A 16,501-nucleotide genomic window follows, 5' to 3' on the forward strand; every position below is an offset into this window, starting at 1 on the left:
TTTTGCCCAGGTGGCAAGTCTCACAGGGGAGGACTCGAGTAGTTTTGTGAGTAGAAATGTTTTAGGGAAAGGACCAGAAGGGTGGGGGCTACTTAAAAAGCCCACCCTCCTAGCTAACTGGTAGTGCAATACGTTGGTACCCATGGAAAGAAACGGTTCAGAAAAAAAAAAAAAAAAAAAAAAGGATCGGGCCCAGGCGGCCAGGCAACAGACAGAGAGCTTGGAGAACAGGTTGGAAACTTTTAGGGTGTAGTGAAAAAAAAACAAAAACAGAGTAAGTAAGTATACGCATGTGGGTTCAAATACTCAGAAGAATATTTGGAATGGTGATCTGAGTTGGTAAGTGGTTGTTGAAAGGACAAGCAAGTGATTTAAGGCACAGTGAAAAGTTAACTCTATAGTTGCTGGAGGGAACAGCAGTTGAATTTTGTAAATGTACTAAAGTAAAAAGTTCTTGGTGTCTTTGAAATGTTTGTAAATAAATTCAGGCAAAGAAATTATTAGATTGCAATCATTTGGCTATGAACAATTTTGTTAAATTAGCTGAAGAATGTATCCACTGCTATGTAATTAAAATTGTATTAGGCTCTAAGAGCACTGTGAGTGATGATGTTTTCTTTCAGTGTTTACAAGCAGGAGTTACAAGTAAAAAGTGAGCCAGCAAGCATCTGTATTAATGCAAATTATCTAATTAATATGGGGTAATTCCCTTGTTTTGCCTAAAATCAACAAAAGTCTTTGTATATTTTTAGTAATGATTGCCTGCCCAGAAGAGGTAGACTTCTGTTTTTTGTCTTTCAGAGAATCAGAGACAACTGATGCCGGCTGAACAGCATTCACCGTACCATGATTTGCTGGCACAGTAAAAATTGTGTTTTGTGTTCTATGTTCTGTCTTGTGGTGTTTGTCCTGTGGCCAAAATTGATGTGTTTAATATTTTTATGGGATGGTCTGATTTAAAATCAAGCAGCAGTGTTGGATTAAAATGCAGATATTTGTTTTGTTCAACTTAGAATACAAAGTGTTTGGATGCATCAGAAAAATGTGATATACTAAAGTCTTATACATTTTCTTAAGTAGGAGAAAGATACTACATTGGCCAAACCTTTTAATTGACAATTGTTATTGAAATTTGCATATTAACAGTCTTTGAAAGCAAGGACATGGAAAGTTAACCCACTCCCCATATTGTACATGGGATCCTTCTGGCTACCTCAGACTTCTAGCCAGAGGGCTGGGGATGGTGGAAAGCTATTGGACTACAGTTTGTATTAAATGAACTCATCGAAGTGGGTGTGCTTGTCTTGGTTTGTTGTTCTCAAGTTCTGTAATAACATTATTTTAGTGAAATGGTATATGTGGCATATATTAGATAAGACTAATGTACTGTATAACAGCAATGTGTATGTGTTCATTGTTAACACCAGGTGTATACGTAAAACATGAAAGTTTTTTTTTGTAGGTTAAAAAAAAAAAAAGCTGAGAAGGGAAGCGAAAAAAAAACAAGTTGACTGAAAAAAAAATAGATAACATGCTCAGTTTAAAGCTGAGACACTGACATTGTTCAAGGACACTCCTCACAGCTAAGACTTGGCTAACCCTCAAAAGGAACAAAGGGGGGACTTAAATTTGCCCATGCAGCTATACAATTTGTAAACTCTGCAAAGACACTAATGCAATGTGTTAGGTTTCTTTTCTCACAGGTAAAGAAGAAACAACCCAAAGATCCTAGCAGCCCTCCCACCCCTTGGAACCAGGAGACTGGGTCTACATAAAGCTCCATCAACGAAAGACTGCCTTGGCTCCATGCTGGAAAGGCCCGTATTGAGTCCTGCTGACTACCAACACCGCTGTGAAGTGCCAAAGACTGACTGTTTGGACCCAGGATTCTCTCTGCAACAAAACCCCTCCACCTCAGAAGAATTCTCCTACTGATGATAAGCCTATTTTTTTTCTAGTTCTATTGTGCTTCTGAACAGCATGGCAAAAGGACAAGGTAACGTGCTGGTTGAACCTCTCCCTTGTCCACGGACAAATCTATTGTGCCTTTGAATTTTTCTAAAAGAAGCAAAACCATTACAGGGTGATGTACTCATCATCTCTTCCCTGTAGAATGCTAAACTACATCTGTTTTGGGAAAGAAGAAAAAAACACTCACTCCACTGACATTGCCAAAGTCCAGGAATTCCTGACCAAAAAGAACATTAAGAACTGACCCTGGTGAAGAAACAAACAATTACACACTGGCAGGAAGAAATTTGTGGGACTTATGTTTGGAACTGTGGTATTAATTGGATTTTGGGGTTTATTCTACAGGCTGTGCCCTGTGTTTTGGATAACTCCTTCAGCATGTATTGCCCTCCCTCATTGCATTTTGAATAGCATTGTCCTTATCCAGTTTTCAGATCGCTTTTACATACCCAGATTGCTCACAAGGGGCTGCCATTAGATTAGCACAATAGCGGGCCTGGGTTATTTCCTCTGGAAAGAAAGAGAATTGACCAAATCCCTGTGGTCTAGGGGCCAATGGTACACAGCCATTTGGAATATTCTTAAAGGCCAAGGAAATGATGAGAAATTGGGCCAACTAGAAAAGGCCACTAGACTTATTTTTGATGCTCAGCTATCTTAAGTACAAGCTGGAGTTGGTGAGTTACATGTCATTTCCACCCTTAGTTCTGTGACCCAGAAGTTACTGACAGAGATGGTACTAAATATCACTGAGGCTGAAAAGGCATTGCAGTGGGATCTAGTATGTTTAAATTGATCCTGAGCACTGGACTTGGCCCACTGCCCTTACAGACACACAGGAGTACCATCTGATCTGTGGTCATGAAGACATACTTGGACACTTTCTGGATGGAAGTGTGGACATTCACAGTGCTCCTTCCAAGCATTTGGACCGGTTAGGGTGGGTGTGGGCTCCCACATACCAGATCCTGCCGGGTCCATGGGGAGGAGGCGTGTGGGACTGAATTATTTACCGAGACATCTGGGACATTAGACCCCTTGGTATACCTAACTGATTTATAGTCAGTGCCCCAGACCAATGAACTGTTACCCCTGAAGGCGATTTGAAGCTTCGTCTGCAACTGAAGAAACCGTAACCCGGTTCTGCCCTGCCAAGCGATCATTTGTTGTCCCAAGAGTCCCGTTGGTCCTCTAGGGACAAAGGGGGGATTGTTAGGCCTGAATAAAGATGTAGCACAAAAACCAGTTATGTCAATCTGACTGAAGTCAGCATGTTTCATAAAGCCCTGGGAAAAAGTGAGATACGAAAGGGAGGTGCATTCCTCAAGTTACCAGCTGCGTTAACTCCTGTCTTCCAGTGTCTGGTGCTTGGCAACTATGCTGATAAGAAAGTTGCTGGGGCATCACAACTTGCTTACATTATAAAGAAAGACAGATGTGCTTTGTTATTAGGGTTTGTTACTAACCAAAGGGGGGTGGGATATGGGTTGTGTGAAGTGAATAATTTATGACGTAATAAAACTGTCTATATAAGCTAATACTAAGCTGTAAAGGGGGGGCTGGTTCTCTTCGGATACGAGCAGTTCTTTACTGACACGTGCACTTGTCAATAAAGAGCTTTTGTTTTGGACCTTGCTGGTGTTGTCTGTAACTCTGCGGTCAGACAACGAACTTCGCTGTTGGGGTTCGAGTCCCCGACAGTAAGACAAAGGGTGCTATTTTTATTAACATCTGATGTTTCAATCTTAAACAAAGTAAAGTCCATCCAAAAATTCATCACAGTCCTCTCGGTTAGCACTGACCATCTGCCTTAATATTCTGTAAACATTTAAGGATAACTTGGTTTGTTAAAACAAGTACATAAGCAAATGTCTTGAGCTATCAGCTTGATATAGACTGTGCAAAATATTAAGTGGAAGCACAGCACATTGTATATTGCTATGACTAACTTCTGGCTTAAATTTCAGAAGTTAGAAACATTTTCAGTGTAATACTTCAATAAGGAAGATTTGCTCACAATATTCAATTTATGACACAATCCCCTGTACTTACAGTTAGGATTCCCTCCAAAACCTCTTTCCACTTGGTTTCCCAAGAACTCAATTCAACTCCAGAGTTCGTCACTCAGATATTTTTTATTTGGCACACACCAATGCTATGCTGAATTGATCAAACTCAAACACAGGAAGGGGGATGCAGGGTATATCACAGCCCTAATGTTACACAGGAACTCTCTTTTTGTATACATTTATACATCCCGTTGCAATTTATTATGAATTGCATCATACATTTTCGGAATGGTTTGGTTTCTTTGCAGTATGCACTGTCCACGTGCTGTCCATGTTTCAACTTCCTCTTTACCTCCTCTCTATATTCTTAACTTATTTTGTCTTGTTTCTAGTTCATAGTAAATAGTTTGGGTGCTCTCCCTCTTATCTTAGCTGGCTCAGACACTCTGTCTTTTTAGACTACTGACCTATTTACTTCTCTTATTTAGCATAAATGTCCTCTTTTCAGCCTAATAATTTATTTACCTCCCAAATCCTATTTCCAAAACATAAGGCCTCTCCCCTTGTGTTAATTACTCATGTCAGGCCAGGCCTCAGCTACACTTACCATGAGTACTTTTAAAATCTTTTCTCTAAAATTACCTTTGGTATCTGGTTGTGAAGCTATGTTCTATTTTCAGTGCTTCACACAGGGAAATCTGGGGAAAAAAACATTTTCAATAAACTTTCCTTCCAATATATGTATTTATTTTATGCATAATTACTATGATTTGTCAAATGTGAATCATTACCTAATTATTGAACTTGGAACCATGATCTGGGTAAATCCGGTCTGGACATGCAGGTCAGTATATAACTTCACAGAACTTCCTTGCCACATCATGTGCTGTCTTGTTTCTAATTGAAAATGCTTTCAGTCATCTTGTAAAATTAGTAGCTGTCAATATATACTAGTACCCTTTCTCTGTTGCTCTGAATGGTCTGATTAAGTCCATTCCAACCAATTCCCATGGTTTAATGATGTATGTGCATTAATATAGAGTAGAATTACAATTAGAATTCTTCCAAGGATCTTTTTCATAATGTAACGTGTAGTGAGCAAAGAGAACAAAGTGGTTTTGGTAATAGTTAGCCCTTTTTCAAAAGTACATAACATAGGTATAAGGCTAGTCAACAACCCCCCCAATTTACATCTTCCATAGATTCACAGAAAGATAGGGCTCGAAAGGACCTTAAAAAGGCATCAAATCCAGCCCCTTGCTCTGAGACAAAACCAACTAATCTGACAGGTGTTTGTCCAACCTGTTTTTTAAAACCTCCAATGATGGGGGTTCCACAACCTCCCTTCAAAGCATATTCCAGAGCTTAAGGACCCTTATAGTTAAAAAGTTGATCCTAATATCTAACCCAAATCTTCCTTGCTGTAGATTAAGCCCATTACTTCTTGTCCCACCTTCAGTGGACATGGCAAACAAGTGATCACCATCCTCTTTATAACATCCATTAACATATCTGAAGACTTAGCAGATCCTCCTCAGTCTTCTTTTCTCAAGGCTAAATGTGCTCCATGTTTTATCCTTTCCTCATAGGTCAGGTTTTCTAAACCTTTTATCATTTTTGTTGCTCTTCTCTGGACTTGCAACAATTTGTCCACATTTTTCCTAAAGAGCAGTGCCCAGAATTGGACACAGTAGTCCAGCTGAAGCCTCAACAGTGTGGAGTAGAGCAGGATAAATACCTCCCATGTCCTACATACAACACTCCCATTAACACACTTGAGAATGATAATAGCCTGTTTGCAACTGGATTACATGGTTGACTCATATTCAATTTGTGATCCACTATAGCCCCCAGATCCTTTCAGCAGTACTACCACCTAGCCAGTTATTCCCCATTTTGTAGTTATGCATTTGATTTTTCCTTCCTAAGAGAAGTCCTGTGCACTTATCTTTATTGAATTTCATCTTGTTAAATTCAGACCAATTCTCCAGTTTATCAGTCCTGACAATTTTAAATTCTAACATCATTCTCCAAAGTCCTTACAACTCCTCCCAGCTTGAGGTCATCTGCAAATTTTATTAGCACACTCTCCACTCCATTATCCATCTCATTAATGAAAATATTGAATAGTACCAGATCCAGGATTGACAAAAGCACCCGCTTGTTACTGAGACAACGCAATTCCACAATGAGTTCTATTGATTTCTAAATGAATGTGCTGTGCCAGTGTAGTGAGCAAAGGAAATCATTGTGGCAATGAGTTGTCTCAGTAGTGTTCACTTGTTACTGACCATTAGATGCTTTACTCTGTTGTAGTAATAAATACAGATGATATGCAGATGTAAGCAGAGTCAGGATGAGCTCTACCCTGACATCTGGTGGTGAATTGTGGTGAGTTGTGCAAAAGAACTTTGGTGGCTGATCTTGTTTGCATAGGCACACCCACCCCACCTAGCATGAACTCATAGCAGCCCAAATGGTCACTTTGGCTGTTGTGGGATCCCCAGTTTCTCAGTTATTAGGGTAGGAAGAATAAAGTGTTGTTACCCTGATTATGTGAATCAAGGCCGGTAGAACTGTTTTATGACAGAGGGACTTGCCATCAACCAAGTAGCACTCACTAGTCAAGGGACATGGGTTCCAAAACCCAGTGAATTGGGGGGGGGGGGTATTTGTATCTGGCGGTGTGGGCCCTTTTTGAGGGCCTGACACACTAATTGCCTTGCTTCCTCTTTCCACTTTTAAATATCAGACCTAGTTTTGATTCCATTAGGAGTCAAGTTACAGGCTGCTGAGCTGAATTCATGTTAGGCTAATGGTGCACCAGCATTGGGGCTCCCCTGCTGCAAGATGAAATCTCTAAGTCAGACCTGCACAACACATGGCCCGTGGGGTCCCGTGCCCCACCAGGCGCTTTGCAAAGGGTGGCAGAGTCGGGCTTTGTGGGCAGCTGGGTGCTGGATTGCCGGTCCCCTTGCCAAGCCCGTTTTTGTGAAGCCAGCTCCGCGGCAGCCCGCCCTGAGAGTCTCCCTTCCTGCTGCCCTGGGGGCGCTGTGCCGTGCGGTTGTTTGGCTGCTGCTGCAGCTTTGCTGCTTGGGTGGGAAGGGGGGTGTAGTTGGCGCTGAGTGCCAGGTTACACGCAGCGAGGGAGAGGTGAAGGAGCGGGTGGAAGATGTTGGGGGAGCAGTGCTGGGGATAATTAGTATCTGTGAGTCTGTCTGCCTCTGGGGGGCAGGGCGGGGGGAGCAGTGTGTGCCTGGCTGGGTGTGCGACCCTAGGTGAGGAGATCCCATCCCGCGATGCTGAGGCGGGTCCCGGCCTGGGGGCCATGGCAAGGGCCCGCTTTCTCCAGCAGGGTGTGGTGCAAAGGTCGCTATGGCTCCGCACTCCCGGGCCCATGGGGAGCTGGAGCCCGTCAGGGAAGGGGCTGCTCCCCGCTGGTGCGCCCACGGCCAGCCCAGGCTGGTCTCCACGCAGGGACCTGACGGGGGCGCTCCCCCTGTCCATGCCCATCTCCGCAGCATCGGGGTGTCAGTCCTCGGGCTCTGGATAGGGGTTGTTGAGTGCCGGGGCCACCGTTTATGTCTGCAGGGCTGGCACCAGCCCAGGCGCTTCCCACTTGTTCATGCTTTTTTGCTTTTTTTTCCTCCGCCGCCAGCTTTTTTTTTTTGGCTCCGCCCCTGCATCTCGATATTTCGCCTCTCTGATCTGGTCACCCTAGATGGGGGAATGCAAAGGCAGAGGTGGGGTGGAGCCTCCGACAGTCTCGTGGGGGCCCCTGCGGGGCCTGGGGCAAATTGCCCCACTTGCCCCCCCCCCGGGCGGCCCTGCGTGTGTGCATTACACCTGCCCTGCCCCGACTGCTGTCCCCTTCCCTGGTCCAGGGACCTTACCCCTGGCCCCTATCACACTGCTTCCCCCCCCGCAGGCGCCCTGTGGCCCCTGTGTTTGTGTGTTGGACAGTCACATCCAATCCCTTCACACTGCCCCCCTTTTCCTCTCCCTGGCTTAGTTCATAGCCCCAGAAAATCCCTTCAAACTGTCCCCCTTTTCCCCTCCCCTTATTTCATAGGGGGATGATGAACTGAGAGGGTGGGTGGGCCGGTAGTGGCGGTGAGGCTTTATACTTGGTGGGGGGGTGAGGAGGCGAGCGGAGAGTTGGTGGCTAGAGGGAGGCATCCATTTTAAGTATTTTAATTTTTGGTACTGCTGTGTGCAGTAATATAGTGACCCCTGGGGGGTTGAAGAGGAGTGTAATGGTGGGGCTGAGCAGGGAGGGGCGGTTCTATTTTACTGCTGTGATCTGGTTACCCTATGCGCGCCATTTCTTTCCCCCTCTACAGGCTTCCACACACTGTCAGTGCCTTGCTAGTGTGCCACGTGCCATGAGATATCTCTTCTCTTTGTGTGTGACTGAGTGTTTCCCTTGTGTATAAATTTATTCAACAAAATCTTGAGCTTCATAATGGCTACCATGAGTGAAAAGAAAAAGAGAAAAATAGAATCAGAGCACAGAGTTTTCAACACTGAATGGACGAATAAATACTTATGTACTGTTTCCAAAGACAAAATACTGTGCCTCGTGTGTCGCGAAACATTAGCTGTTCCAAAAGAATACAACCTTCGGTGTCACTTTGGAACTAAACATCCCAATCTCGCCAAATTGAGCCCAAATGAAAAAATAATTAAAGCAGCCAGTTTAGTGAAAAACCTTAGTGGAGAACAGCAAATTTTCAAGAAAGTGAGCACTGAGAACGATACGGTTACTAAAGTAAGCTATCAGATTTCTAAGGAAATTGCTGCTGCTGGGAAATGCTTCACAGAAGGCGAGTTTTTAAAAAAGTGTATGTTGATTGCTGTATCTGAGTTAAGTCCAGAAAAGAGGGGAATATATGAGAATGTCAGTCTATCATGCATGACTGTACAGAGAAGAATAGCAGACATTTCTACCAATCTAAGTGATCAGTTAAAGCAGAGAGTCACTGAATTCTGCTTTTACTCCCTAGCTATGGATGAAAGCACCGATTTAAAAGACACTGCCCAACTTCTTATTTTTATTAGAGGTATTGATAATAACTTTGAAATTACAGAAGAACTTGTTGGCATGTGCTCCATGACAGGTCGCACAACTGGAAAAGAAATCTCCAGTGAAGTGATCAAGTGCATGAATGATAAATTGGGATTAGATTTCACAAACTTGGTGGCCATTTGTACTGATGGTGCTCCAGCTATGTGCGGAAAAAATGTTGGAGCCGTTAGTCTTCTTGAAGAATTTATTGGGAGACAAATAACCAAACATCACTGCATTATACATCAGCAGGTTTTGTGTAGCAAAGTCTTAACATTTGAGCATGTAATGTCAGTGGTAGTTTCCACTGTAAACTACATCCGTTCTAGAGGACTAAAACATAGGACATTTCGAGACTTTCTTGAAGAGGAAGACGCCGAGTGCAGCGACTTAATCTACCATACAGAAGTGAGGTGGTTGAGTTGAGGAAGAGTGCTCCAGCGTTTCGTTGCTTTGAAAGAGGAGATAGCAAAATTCCTAGAAAATGGGCCAATAAAATTCCCAGAGCTTGAAAATGAGTCCTGGAATCAAGATCTCTTTTTCTTTTGTGATATTACAGCACACCTGAATGATCTCAACATTCAACTTCAGGGAAAAAATCAACTTATATATCAAATGTGTGCAGCAGTGAAAGCTTTCAAAATGAAATTGAAACTTTTCAGAAGTCAGCTGTCAAAAGGTGAAATGTGTCACTTTCCCACTTGTGCACAGCGTATCCCTCAGCACGAACACGCCGAGTTAGGAGAAAAATACACAAAGCACATCAATCTTTTGATTGAAGAATTTGACAGAAGACTTACTTTGTCTAAAGATGATGACATCCAGTTGAAGCTGATTGAAGATCCCTTTTCTGTGGATCCAGAGGAAGTGCCAGGAGATTTGCAGTTGGAGGTTATTGAACTTCAGTGTTCGGCAATTTACCGAAATAAGCACAGAGAAAGCAGCCTGTGGGACTTCTACAAAAGTCTGGACGATGAAAAATACAAGAATCTTATCGAAGTTGCACTGAAAACGTTTAGCATTTTTGGAAGCACTTACATATGTGAACAAACATTTTCCATCATGAACATGAATAAAAACAAGCAACGTTCTTCTCTGACTGACGACCATTTGGAAGACATTATGAAAATATCCACTTCAAATATGACCCCCGAATATGACAAGCTTGTTGCCGAAAAGAGATGTAATATCTCTCATTAAATTTGCAAGGTGATTATGAAAAGTACAAATGTTTTCTTTCAACGGAACAGGTGTTTTTCATTTTTCCATGGTTCATAAAAAAAATAAAAATAATTTAAAAAATTGTTTGCTTTAATTGAAAAATTCTTAATAAAGTGTTACCCCCCCAAAAAAACCCCTTCCTTTTCAGCCCACAGCTGTTTCGGCGAGGCGGCGCTGGAGAAGGAGGGTTTGTTTTCACGGTGTGGGCGTCGCTGGGGTGGGGGGATGTGTTTTGGGGGGTGTAGCAGGGTGGTTACCCCACTCCTGCCCTGAAGGGCTTAAAACAGCCCTGGGGAAGGGCTGTGGCAGGGGAAAAGCTGAGCTGACTGGGGAAGCCACCCCAGCTGGCCTCTATAAAAAGGCTGTGGGCCAGAGGAAGTCTCTCTCTGCTTGTACAGAGAGAAGGGTCTGGCTGCTAGGGACCTGAGCAGGGTACTGGGAGTGGAGCAGGGCTGGGGGAAGGCTAGAGGAGCTGGGGGAGCTCCAGCCTGGAAAACCCCCAAGCTGCGGACCTAGCTGAGGGCCTAAGACCAGTACCAGGGCTGTAGAGGGGCAGCCCAGCTATAGAGGGAGGCAGCAGGTCCAAACCCAACCTTGCCTGTGATGAGTGGCTGGTATAATGCAGTCTGCCCCAGGGCGCGGGGGCTAGTTGGTGACTGGCAGTAGCTTTATAGTGCGGTGAGGTGGGGATTAGAGGATTGGGGGTTCCCCAGAGAGGGGAGACGTAGAGCCAGAGTGTGGGGTTATTGTCAGGGGGCAGCACCCCAGATCAAAGGGCACCGGGGTCGAGGAGGGACACAGAGCCAGCGGCAGTGGGACACCGGCCTGCAGAGGGTGCTCCAACGACTGGATGAGCTAATTCCCGAGAAGACCAGCAGGTGGCCCCGCCAGGGTGAGTCCTGCTTGCTTACAGGGCTGGGCGGTGCGTGTGGGGGGGGGGGTGTTTCAGTACGGCCGGGGGGGTTCGGCCCTCAGCTATTTTCTTTGGAGTAATGTGGCCCTCGCCACTCTATGAGTTGTGCAGGCCTGCTCTAAGGCCTGGTCTACACTAGGACTTTAATTCGAATTTAGCAGCGTTAATTCGAACTAACCGCTCAACCGTCCACACCAGGAAGCCATTTAATTCGAACTAGAGGGCTCTTTAGTTTGAATTTGGTACTCCACCCCGACAGGTGGAGTAACACTAAATTCGACATGGCTAGCTCGAATTAGGCTAGGTGTGGATGCAAATCGAACTTAGTAGCTCCGGGAGCTATCCCACAGTGCATCACTCTGTTGACGCTCTGGACAGCAGTCGGAGCTTGGATTCTCTGACCAGCCACACAGGAAATGACCCGGGAAAATTTGAATTCATTTTCCTGTCTGGGCACTTTGAATCTGACGTCCTGGCTGGACATCGGGGCGAGCTCCGCAGCACCTGCAACGATGCAGAGCTCTCCAGCAGAGGAGTCCGGCCAATCCAAGAATAGAAAGAGGTCCCCAGCATGGACAGACCGGGAAGTCCTGGATCTGATCGCTGTGTGGGGCGAGGAGTCTGTGCTGTCAGAGCTGCGCTCCAGCAAGCGGAATGCAAAGACCTTCGAGAAGGTCTCCAAAGCAATGATAGAGAAAGGATACAGCCGGGATGCAATGCAGTGCCGCGTGAAAATCAAGGACCTGAGACAAGGCTACCAAAAAGTCAGAGCGGCAAACGGACGCTCCGGAGCCCTGCCGCAGACATGCCGCTTCTACGAGGCACTGCATGCCATTCTAGGTGGGTCTGCCACCACTGCCCCACCAGTGACCGTGGACTCAGTGGATGGCATAGTGAACCTGGACAGTTCCTCCTCGATGTTCGCCGATGTGGAAGATGAGGAACGGTCTGTGGAGGACGGCGCAGGCGACAGCGAACACAATACCACTTTCCCTGACAGCCAGGATCTCTTCATCACCCTCACAGAGATCCCCTACCAACCCTCCCCGGCCGTTAACCCGGACTCTGAATCAGGGGAAGGATCAGGCGGTAAGTGCTATAAACATGTAAACATTTATTTTTTATAAAACAGGTATAAAAAAATAGAAATACTATATATAAAATTTTCAGTGAAAAACTATATGAAAAGTAGGTCCACACATATAGGGATTGAACAATAATCCTCCAGGGACAATTCAAGAAAGGTCTCATTTAGGTCCTCGAAAAGCCTCCGCAGGAGGTTCCTGGGGAGAGGTGCCTTGTTGGGTGCTCCATGGAAGCACACTCTTCCGCGCCAGGACATCCTTATGTAGATGGGAATCATCGCCTCCACAAGCATGGCCGCATATGGTCCTGGTCTCTGCAGGGCTTCCCTTAGCATCCGCTCTTTGTGACTCCGAGGGACCCGCATCAGGGTGATCTCGTTCATGAAATGTTGCATCTAATTAGGGCAATTAGTGTATTGTTACTGTTGTGAATGGTTGACTTTTACTTTGCATAACAATGACCCTCGCTTAACAGCCACGTGTTGTAGGCCACATAGGAAAAGCATACATTGATCTTTCCCGTGCACTGGCGGGAGTGGCTGGAAAAGGGTCAGAGTATATGATTTCCAGATTGCCTTTAGCGGGAGGGCACAGCTATCCATTAACTGATAAGCAGAATGTACTGTAAGGCTTACCAGGACTGTCTGCTAGACGGATTCAGCTGTCTCTCCCCACTTGTCCGCTCTCCTGTGCAATGCCGCAGCCAATGAGAGCGTATTCCGAAATCTCGAACTTGTCCTGAGATCTCGTGAGACTTGTTGCCCTGTATGGTCTTGTTCAGAGAAACTGACTAGACTGTGTTCACTGTTCACAAACATGTATCTGTTCAAGGAAATCAGTTACTTTTCCCATCACACAGCTTCGGCTCTTTCCCGGACTGCCCCGGCATCCCCCTCGCAGAGGCCGGCGCAGATTAGGCGGCGAAAGAAAAAGACTAGGGACGAGATGTTCGCGGAACTGATGGCTTGCTCCAGAGCCGAGGCGGCAGAGCAGAGACAGTGGAGGGAGACCCTATGTCAACAGCATCGCACACACATCGAACGGGAGGACAGGTGGCGGCAGGAAGACCAGCAGGCGACTCAAACGCTGCTTGGGCTAATGAGGGAGCAAACGGACATGCTCCGGCGCCTTGTTGATGTTATGCAGGACCGCAGGCAGGAGGATAGAGCCCCCCTGCAGTGTATCTGCAACCGCCCTCCCCCACCAAGAAGTCCTGCCCCCCCCTCACCCAAAAGTACAAGACGGCGGGGCGGTAGGGGCCGTGAGAACTGTCACTGCACCACTGCATAGCGCTAATGTACCACACACCTCTCACGCTATAAATTTGTAGAAGTGCTTCCCTTACAGGCTCACCCAGTCCCAAATCCAAGTTTCATCCCCCCAGTGTGTATTAGATTATTAAAAGCTGTTTGCTGTTATTCACTGTTTCGGTCACGTCTTTCGTGTCAGAGGATTTTTTTGTGTATGGCGGGGGAGGGGATTTATAATTGCACGGTATAGCCTACATTACCAGGGTACAGACTTGGGGCCATGATCAACTGCAGGGCACACACACACTGCAGTCAGTAGGCACCAGGGTCACTCTGTGTGGTGTATGCTGCCCCGGGTCATTCTGTGATGTGTATGCTTGTCCAGGGTCCTACCGCCTGCCACCCCCTTAATGTTAAGGCACGCTGCCCTTACCATGCACTTCCACCGTAGCAACAAGCCTCTCCACTGCCCTGAGCCCCAACAAGAGCCCTCATCCACGGACAGATACTCACCCTTCCCCCACACCCCTCACCCCTTCCTACGCCCAAACCCGCAGCCCACTGCCGTCATCCAAACCCCTATCCAAAGAAGGCACCACTCGCCCCTTCCTGCAAACCCACCCCTTCCTGCAATCCCTCCCCTTCATGCACAACCACTTGCAACCGTCCCCCACCCCAGAGACCTATGTAGGAGCAGGAGGATGTCATTCCTCTATGGAACAAGTGGTCTGTACATCAGTGCACACCGTGCCCAGCACAGTATGTGTCCATGTTTCAACACCTGAACAGAAATGCAAAGTAAAACAAAGATTTATTAATAATGAGTGTTACAATTAATTTGCTTTAAAATGTGCTTTGGAAGTGGGGGAAACTTGGAGAACGGGGTATGTAACCGCAGATCGAAATCGACACATACAGACACAGGACCAGGGTCAGTTTCTCTTGAAAGCAAGTGGAGAGTCATAGGTTACCCTGCTCTCCGAGGAAACTTGCTTTCAAAGCCTCCCGGATACACAGCGCTTCCCTCTGGGATATTCTCTCGGCACGGGTGTCTGGCTGAGCGTAAACTGCAGCCAGGCGATTTGCCTCAACCTCCCATCCGGACAAAAAGGTCTCGCCCTTGCTCTCACAGAGATTGTGTAGCACACAGCAAGCAGCAATAACTACGGGGATATTCTTTTCGCTGATGTCCGAGCGAGTCAGTAAGCTCCGCCATCTCCCCTTGAGACGTCCGAAAGCACACTCCACCACCATTCTGCACTTGCTCAGCCGGTAGTTGAAGAGTTCCTTCTCTCTGTCCAAGGCGCCTGTATAGGGCTTCATGAGCCAGGGCATTAGCGGGTAGGCTGGGTCCCCGAGGATCACTGTAGGCATCTGCACATCCCCAACCGTTATTTTGTGGTCCGGGAAGAAAGTACCTGCCTGGAGGTGTTTAAACAGACCAGAGTTCCTGAACACACTCGCGTCATGAACCTTGCCCGCCCACCCAACGAAGATGTTGGTAAAACGTCCCCTATGGTCTACCAGTGCTTGCAGCACCATTGAAAAGTAGCCCTTTCGGTTAATGTACTCGCTGGCCTGGTGGGCTGGTGCCAGGATAGGGATGTGAGTCCCATCTATAGCCCCACCGCAGTTTGGGAATCCCATCGCGGCGAAGCCATCTATGATGTCCTGGACGTTTCCGAGAGTCACTACCTTTGAGAGAAGTTGCTCAACGATTGCGTGGGCTACTTCAATCACAGCAACCCCCACGGTAGATTTGCCCACGCCAAAGTGGTTCGCTACTGACCGGTAGCTGTCTGGCGTTGCAAGTTTCCAGAGGGCTATGGCCACTCGCTTCTGCACACTCAGGGCTGCTCGCATCCGGGTGTCCTGGTGCTTCAGGGCAGGGGACAGCAAGTCACAGAGTTCAGGGAAAGTGCCCTTACGCATCCTGAAGTTTCGCAGCCACTGTGATTCATCCCAGACCTGCAGCACTATGCGGTCCCACCAGTCCGTGCTTGTTTCCCGGGCCCAGAATCGCCGTTCCACACCATGAACTTGACCCATTGCCACCATGATCTCCACGGCACGGCGTAACCTGCTTTGTGAGAGGTCTGCGCCACTCTGTGAATTCCTGTCCTCACCGCGCTGCCGGAGCCTCCTCGCCCGATTTCTCAGCAGCTGACTGTGGAAGAGGTGGACGATAAGGTGCGAGGAGTTGACAACGGCCATAAGTGCAGCAATGATCGCAGCGGGCTCCATGCTCGCAGTGCTGTGGCGTCCGCGCTGTAACCGACCAGAGAAGGGCGCGAACAGATTTCCCGCCGGAGCTTTCAGGGAGGGAGGGCGTGAGTGACGGTTCAATGACAACAGTTACCCAAAAGCACCCTCGACACATTTTTCCCCCAGCAGGCATTGGGGGCTCTACCCAGCATTCCAATGGGCAGCGGGGACTGCGGGAACTGTGGGATAGCTTCCCACAGTGCACCGCTTCCAAAGTCGACGCCAGCCCCGTTACTGTGGACTCAGAAATTCGAATTAGTGTATTTACTGTGGATACACAAATTCGACTTCATAAGGTCGAATCCACAAATTCGACTTAAGTAGATTCGAAATAGTCTTGTAGTGTAGACAAGGCCTTAGTTCTGTGTTAACTAGTGGGGAGGCCTGAAGATATATTGCTAAGCGGCTGGCAGAGCAGAGCAGTTTGTGGGATGGCTGGAGCAGCTCATGGTGAAGGCTGCAGCAGAACCCCATAGTGAGGTGGGGCAGTCGGTCTTGGACCATGTAAGGTGCCCCTTAACACCCTGGCGGGCGGGGGGGGGGCATTTCCACCCAGGCTGGGCTCAGGGGGGGGGCGGGTAAACTCTGCAGATAAACTTTTGAACTCTGGGGCTGCACTGACCAGGGACTGAGACTTTAGGGTTGTTGGACTTTTGGGACTTTGGGTGATTCTTGGGTTGCTGGACTCAAGAACCAAAGGGAAAGGACACGGCCCAATT

This window comes from Mauremys mutica, chromosome 2 (genome assembly GCF_020497125.1).
Source record: "Mauremys mutica isolate MM-2020 ecotype Southern chromosome 2, ASM2049712v1, whole genome shotgun sequence".
Taxonomy (NCBI): Eukaryota; Metazoa; Chordata; order Testudines; family Geoemydidae; genus Mauremys; species Mauremys mutica.